The sequence below is a fragment of the Lithobates pipiens genome, unplaced genomic scaffold (genome assembly GCF_037356315.1).
Source record: "Lithobates pipiens isolate NorthernLeopardFrog02 unplaced genomic scaffold, aLitPip1_a1.2 Scaffold_28, whole genome shotgun sequence".
Classification (NCBI taxonomy): Eukaryota; Metazoa; Chordata; class Amphibia; order Anura; family Ranidae; genus Lithobates; species Lithobates pipiens.
Window position 1 is genome coordinate 216,386,402 of NW_027507789.1, and position 8,757 is coordinate 216,395,158.

Below are 8,757 nucleotides of genomic sequence, written 5' to 3' on the forward strand. Positions count from 1 at the left end.
ACTCATCACCCCATCATGTACTCTGTATACTCATCACCCCCATCCTGTACTCGGTATACTCATCACCCTATTATGTACTCTGTATACTCATCACCCCATCATGTACTCTGTATACTCATCACCCCATCATGTACTCTGTATACTCATCACCCCATCCTGTATACTCATCGCCCCATCATGTACTCTGTATACTCATCGCCCCATCATGTACTCTGTATACTCATCACCCCATTCTGTACTCTGTATACTCATCGCCCCATCATGTACACTGTATACTCATCACCCCATCCTGTATACTCATCACCCCCATCCTGTACTCTGTAAACTCATCACCCCATCCTGTATACTCATCGCCCCCATCCTGTACTCGGTATACTCATCACCCTATTATGTACTCTGTATACTCATCACCCCATCATGTACTCTGTATACTCATCACCCCCATCCTGTACTCGGTATACTCATCACCCTATTATGTACTCTGTATACTCATCACCCCATCATGTACTCTGTATACTCATCACCCCATCATGTACTCTGTATACTCATCACCCTCATCCTACCCTTTGATTGCCCTAGATGTTAACTCCTTCCTGGCCAGTGTCAGTACAGTGACAGTGCATATTATTATCGCTGATCAGTGTATTGGTGTCACTGGAGATTGTCCGCCTTCCCTCTATAAGCTTCTCCCCCATTACTACTATATAATAATAATAATGCAGTTTATACCCCATAGTTAGTAGACGTTACACCCCTCACACAAACCATTCCATAGGTGATTATTGGGATTTTTGTTTTCTTTGTTTTTTTGTTTTTTTGTTGTTTTACTAAAGACGTAGCAGAATACATATTGGACTAAATTTATGTAGAAATTCCATTTCTCTCTCTTCTTTTTTTTATTGGACATGTTTTATAGCAGAAAGTAAAAAATACTGTTTTTGTTTATTTTTTTCAAAATCGATGTTTTCTTTTTTTCGTTTATAGTGCAAAAAATAAAAAACGCAGAGAATGAAATACCACCAAAAGAAATCAGCTCTACTTGTGGGGACAAAACGATATCAATTTAGTTTGGGTACAACGTCACATGACCGCGCCATCGCCAGTTCAAGTAGTGCAGTGATGAATAGCAAATGCTTTGGCCTGGTCATGAAAGGGGGGGGGGGTAAATCTTCTGGAGCTGAAGTGGATAGTAGACCTGTCATTGTCTGTAAACAATCGCCTTCTTGTTTGTAAACACGATCTGTGCTATGTCTGTGTCTGGATTGTGTTTTATGTTGTTGTCTGCAGGAACTGAGCTGGGATCATTCATTAATATTAATCAGAGTCCTGTATACATAGAAGATACATTGTACTCATAGTATATACATTGTATTTATATTATATACATTGTATTCATAGTATATACATTGTATTCATATTATATACATTCTACTTATAGTATATACATTGTATTCATAGTATATACATTGTATTTATATAATATACATTCTACTTATAGTATATACATTGTATTCATAGTATATACATTGTATTCATAGTATATACATTGTATTCATAGTATATACATTGTATTCATATTATATACATTCTACTTATAGTATATACATTGTATTCATAGTATATACATTGTACGTATAGTATATACATTGTATTCATATTGTATACATTGTACTTATAGTATATACATTGTATTTATATTATATACATTGTATTCATAGTATATACATTGTATTTATATTGAATACATTGTACTTATAGTATATACATTGTATTTATATTATATACATTGTATTCATAGTATATACATTGTACTTATAGTATATGAATTGTATTCATAGTATATACATTGTATTTATATTATATACATTGTACTCATAGTATATACATTGTACTTATACTATATACATTGTATTCATAGTATATACATTCTACTTATAGTATATACATTGTATTCATAATATATACATTGTACGTATAGTATATACATTGTATTCATAATATATACATTGTACGTATAGTATATACATTGTATTCATAATATATACATTGTACGTATAGTAAATACATTGTATTCATAGTATATAAATTGTATTCATAGTATATACATTGTATTTATAGTATATACATTGTATTTATAGTATATACATTGTATTTATATCCTCCATTATTGCCTTTGCTGGTGTCGGAGTTTCTTCATCATCTCCAGCTCTGGGGGGAGATTTTTGTAAACCAGGACATCGGGTCACCCACCCTCCGGAGGTTGTGATTAGTGACAGGGCGATGGCGTTCTTGTAATAAGCGTGCCCACACTGTGATAACGCGGTACTGAAGGCGCAACATCGACCTCGGCATAGGGTGGCAATGCTTTGCTCTCGCCCCGAGGTCTGCAAACATTCTAAACTAAGGGCCAGTGTCCTTTGGCCCAGACTGTGGGCAGTGGGAGTAGGAAAATGCCCCTGTGTGTCAGTGGGATTAAACAGCGCCACATGCTTGGCATCAATTATAGTGCCCCATCGATGGTGTCAGGGGGAGGAATGGCACCCTATCAATGATGTCATTGGGGGGAATGGTGCCCCATCGATGGTGTCAGTGGGGAGGAATGGTGTCCATCAATGGTGTCAGGAGGGAGGAAAGGTGACCCATCAATGATGTCAGTGGGGGGAATGGTGCTCCATCGATGGTGTCAGCGTGGAGGAATGGTGTCCCATCAGTGATGTCGGTGGGGAGGAATGGTGCCCCATCAATGATGTTGAGGGGGAGGAATGGTGCCTCCTCAATGGTGTCAGTGGGGAGGAAAGATGCCCCATCAATGATGTCAGTGGGGAGGAAAAGTGCCCCATCAGTGATGTCGGTGGGGAGGAATGGTGCCCCATCAATGATGTTGAGGGGGAGGAATGGTGCCTCCTCAATGGTGTCAGTGGGGAGGAAAGATGCCCCATCAATGATGTCAGTGGGGAGGAAAAGTGCCCCATCAATGATGTTGGGGGGAGGAATGGCGCCCCATCAATGGTGTCAGTGGGGAGGAAAGATGCCCCATCAATGGTGTCAGGAGGGAGGAAAGGTGTCCCATCAAATGGTGCTCCGTCGATGGTGTCAGCATGGAGGAATGGTGCCCCATCAATGATGTCAGTGGAGAGGAACGGTGCCCCATCAGTGATGTCGGGGGGGAGGAATGGTGTCCCATAAATGATGTCAGCGTGGAGGAATGGTGCCCCAACATTAATGTTAGGAGGTAGGAATGGTGCCCCATCAATGATGTCAGTGGAGAGGAACGGTGCCCCATCAGTGATGTCGGGGGGGAGGAATGGTGTCCCATAAATGATGTCAGCGTGGAGGAATGGTGCCCCAACATTAATGTTAGGAGGTAGGAATGGTGCCCCATCAATGATGTCAGTGGGGAGGAAAGGTGCCCCATCAATGATGTCAGGTGGGGAAGAATGGTGCCCCATCAATGATGTCAGTGGGAATGAATGAATGAAATACTTATATAGTGCACAATGCGAACTGAATCGCCTCTAGGCGCTGTGGCCAGCTTTGATCATCTGCTAAAAGAGGAAGGTCTTGAGTTTTTTCCTAAAAGCCAGGTGATTTTCTTCCAGGCGGATGTTGATTGGTAGAGCATTCCATAGCCGAGGCCCTTGGACAGCGAATCTCCGATCCCCCTTGGATTTATACCGGGCTTTGGGCACGAGGAGGAGGTTTTTGTTGGCTGATCGAAGACTGCGGTTTGGTGTGTAAGGATTTATTTTCTCCATTAGGTATTGCGGAGCTTCTCTATGCACGCATTTGTGGGTGAGGCAAAGGGTCTTGAACGTGATCCGATTTTTTACGGTTAGCCAATGTAAGCTCCTCAGCGAAGGAGAGATGGATTCCCAGGGTTTTTTTCCTGTTATCAGCCTTGCCGCCGTGTTTTGGATCAGTTGTAATCGCGCAAGTTGATATTGTGGTAATCCTATGTAAAGCGAGTTTGCGTAGTCCAGTTGTGAATTAATGATTGTTCCAACTACCACTGCTTTGTCATTCTTTGGGATAAAAGGGATGAGTCTGCGAAGCATTCGCAGCAGATGGTGAGATCGACTGACTACTGCTCCTATTTGCGCATCCATTGACATTTGTGCGTCTAAAATAACCCCGAGACTCTTCGCTTTGGTCTTTGGGGAGATAGTCTGCCCAAAGACGGTTGGTGGTTGGTTGGGAGGGAATGGTGCCCCAAGGGCCAGATAAAGGCAAGCAAAGGGTCACATTTGGCCCCTGGGCCGCAGTTTGGAGCACACTGCTGTAGCCAAAACAAGCCTTTTCTGGACTGCATGTGGAAGAATGTAACATTCTGTTGGATTTCTTTTCTGCTTGTGACCCTGTACAGGGGATATCCCTCACTTCCTCTCCCTGTTGGTCAGGGTTGCTGTTAGAAATCACGGGACCCCATACAGCTTACCTGAGAGGGTCCCCTTTCCCCATCCTAAAGTGACATGGAGGACATAGATTTATCAGTCCCTTTCTCTGTAGCCTCAGGTGCACAATTGAATGAACAGGAAGTGCTCCAAGGCTTCCTGCTCATTCACAGACTATAGCATAATAAACACTGTTTACTATACTCCACGATGAATGGACACAGGAGTGATTGGTATTGATCACTCACTGTGTTCATTCGGGAAAGGAAGGGGCCAGTAAATTACATATTTACCTACCTCTTCCCCTGCCCCTCCATCTTGAAACATCCCCCGTGTGCCCGCAGCAGCTGCCGGTAGAAGAGGAGAAGAGGGAAGCTTGCAGCGCTGCGGGGGAAAGGGGCACACAGGGGGATCTGGACAGCAGATGGAAGGGTCGCATGTGCTAGAACCAATCACCCTGCAGTGCAGCAGGAGGGGGGAAAGAAGAGGAGAAGCTGGCAGCGCTGCAGGGGGAAGCAGAAGAGGACCAGTGTTTGCAATAAGAAAGTACAGCTGGACCTCCCGCTCGGCAGGTACCCGGACCCCCCTTTTGAACTGATGGGGCCCGGGCCCAGTACAGTAGGGCTGGCTGTACTGCCTTTGCAGTCCTGCTGTCGGTGTCCATAAAGGTGAGGCGAGGGGTTGTGTGTGTTTGTCAAGATGACAGGCACTGACAGCAATGGAACATTGTCAGAAATTTGAACCCTTTCCTACTCTTTATTCTTCTTATGTTTGCATTGATAACTGTGCAACTACAAAGATTTGGGAGGGCCTCATTCATGAAGAGATTAAACTCCAACAACTTATTTTATTTGCTACCTATTATTCCTCAATAAGTACAAAAACAATACATATTGATCCTGCCAGAAATCTAGTGAGGTGCAGTGCAGCAGTTCTTAGTTTTTCCTATTTTTCCTATTTGGGATGGGGAGGTGTTTTGTAGTCCTAACACACTTCCCGTCCTTGGGTGACAACACTCCTCCTCAATACAGTACTGTAAACGAGTGTTGTCACATTAGGACAAAGTGTCACTGACAGGATCATCAGATGCTCAGAGAAAAAACAGCAGGAAAAAAAGAAAACAAATGCAGCCAACACATTTTAGAACTCCTGCTGTGCCCATCATATGGGGGTTCCCGCCAATACATGCGATGAGTTCCTGGAACCCCGTGCTGTCCGGGCATCGCTTAATGTGCGCATCTACCAGACCTGCTTTCCTAACTATCGCATTGAGAAAAAGGCTGTCATAGCCCAGCTTATCTCTGAAACCTCTCCTGTCTTTAGACCTAGTAATGGTGTTGAAATCACATCCAAAAGATAACCGTAAAAAGAAAAGGCATTTCCTGTCCCATTTCGTCTGGGGACCATAGATGCTAATCAGACGCAGGTCCTGCCCCCTCACAGAGACGTCCAAGACCATGCATCTCCCAATCTCTACCTCAATTACCCGCCAGCACGTTACCGTACCAGAAAAAAGGACCGCAACCCCGCTGTAAGGCCCGGCCGCAAGAGACCAAAATGAGGGACCACGTCTCCACTCCTTCTTTGCCAGATGTATATCGGGTAGACTACTCAGATGGATCCCTGGCAAAAACAAAATATCAGCATCAAACTCGATGTGCAAAAATAAGGCCATATGACGAGCACTTACTGATCTGAAGCTGGCAACATTAATGGTTGGCACTTTTAACAGAGTGGGAACTGTCATTAGGGTAATTGAGGCAGCCGTTTCTTAGCCTGACTAGTCCCTCTACATGGGGAACCAGCATGCTTTATTTGACCCTGGGACTCATCATCCATAGAGGATGCCGTACTCAACGAGTCCCATTCATCGTCATCATCTGACAGGACCTCAAACTTATTTGCCAAAGGCAAAACCTTAGGTAACTGTACCTGTTTTTTTTCTTTCTTTTGCCCCTCCTCCTTTTATCCTCCAACCACTCCATATCATCCTTGGACAAGCTGGAATTAACAGCCTCCACACATCTATCCTCCCCTTCACCCCCTCCTCCCCACTCTCCCTTCCCTTATCTACCACCAGGCCAGCCTATTCACCATCCTCCCCACTCCTCTGCACCCCACGATCCTCAATAGAAACCTTGCAGTGTTGAGGGAGGGGGACTGGCACTGCACTTGATGCACCTGCCTCAGCACCTCTTGCTGCCTCTGCAATTTTGGAAGACACAGACACAGAAGGATTGGACACATTCTCGGTAACTGATACCTTACATACAGACTGGGAAGACACGGGCACACTAGGCAAGTGCACAGACTGGGGAACCGCAGATTGGGAAGACACAAGCACACTAGGCAAACACACAGACTGGGGAACCACAGACTGGGAAGACATGGACATATTGGATATTTGCAGAGACTCAGATGGAATCACAGGCACTCCAGCTGCTGAGTTCTGAGCATCCTCCATGTCCAGGCGTAAGAACTCTCTCATGAGCTCAGGCTTGTTGTGCATTGCCTCAGTACACTGACTGTAAGGACATCCCACCGCATTGCACAGATTGCACCTTATAATGTTACAATTCTTTGCCAAATGTCCTACACCCTGACACAGAGAGCACTTTATCACCCAGCAGGAGGATGCAAGATACCCTTTATCCCCACACTTATTGCATAGCTTTGACTGGCCCGGGTAGAAGATGGTTTGCCTGTCCCTACCCAGGAAAGCTGAGGATGGCAGATGCTGGACAACATTATCAATTACTTTTAATTGCACAGACCACCCCCCCCCCATCCATATTCATAATCATCCAAAATCTTCTTTAGGGGGCTTAGGGTGTCACCATACCTTCTCAACCATACAGATAAATCCCCTTGTGGTATTGACTCATTGCAGACAAGAACTGTCCCCATTTTAGTGGGTGGGGTGATACAAGCTTGGGGCTGAGCCCTCATCAATCCGGCAGGCCCCAACACACATGTTCATATTTCTCCCAAGATATGTCCAAAGACTCCGGAAAGATAAAGGATAAATCGTACTCATAGGAACCGGCTGGACTGATCAGGGCGAAGATATCTGTAGGCCTAAACCCCATCTGCAAAATCTTATCCACCACTGCCCTCCCATCCGGAGGAAGCTCTCCACCTTCCCATCGGAGCTGCACAACATTCCTCCTTTTAAACAGGGAGGAAGATAAAACATTTCCATGCTCATTCCCTGCTTGCTCCCCCTTCCCAGATCCTGTAGCAACAACACCAGCATATGTTTTTCATATGTTTTTTGGCAGAGACCACCCCCCCATCCATATTTCCCGATCATCCAAAATCTTCTTTAAGGGGGCTCAGGACGTCACCATACCTTCTTAACCATACAGATAAATCCCCTTGTGGTATTGACTCATTGCAGACAAGAACTGTCACCATTTTAGTAGGCGGGTGATAGAAGCTTGGGGCTGAGCCCTCACCAAACCGGCAGGCCCCTACACACATGCTCATATTTCTCCCAAAATATGTCCAAAGACTCCGAACGGATAAAGGATAAATCGTAGTCATAGGAACCGGCTGGACTGATCAGGGCGAAGATATCTGTGGGCCTAAAACCCATCTGCAAAATCGTATCCACCACTGCCCTCCTATCCGGAGGAAGTTCTCCACCTTCCCATCGGAGCTGCACAACATTCCTCCTTTTAAACAGGGAGGAAGATAAAACATTTCCATGCTCCTTCCCTGCTTGCTCCCCCTTCCCAGATCCTGTGGCAACAACACCAGCATATGTTTTTCTTACAGACACACCAATTGCAGTCTTGTCCTCAGACACAATAAAACCTGCTGGCAGAGAGTCTGATTCAGCTGGGATAGCAGTCTTTGGATCAACAGAGGCGAGACCCGCCCTCTTCTCTTGCTCTGAGTCTAGGCTACTGCAGACTCCTGGAGAGTTGTAGCACTACTGCTACCAGCATCTCTTCCACCATTCTCAGGAACAGCCACTGTGTCTGGTTCAGGCAAAGTCACTGTATTGTCCATGGCGCTCCTCTCTGGAGACTGGAGACAGTTTCACAAATTTCATCTGAAGCTTTGTTTTCAGCAGGTAATTCAGACGGCATTGCATGTTGTACATTGTCTATGGGTCTGGGCTGACTGCCCATAGGGATACAACCCTCAACAAGCCCATTGTCGCTAATAAAGTCCACATCACCATCCTGCACGCACACTTTACCTGCTTGCTGTGCTATTACCTTTGCAATGTCATGGCTGAGGGAGGGGGGCAGAGACTTCCGCCATAGAGGGCTCAGCAGATGCCTGAGGTGTTGAAGAGCTGGGCTCATTCTCCGGGCCCACTTTCTCACTCTCTGCTGACTCTATTGTTACCTGC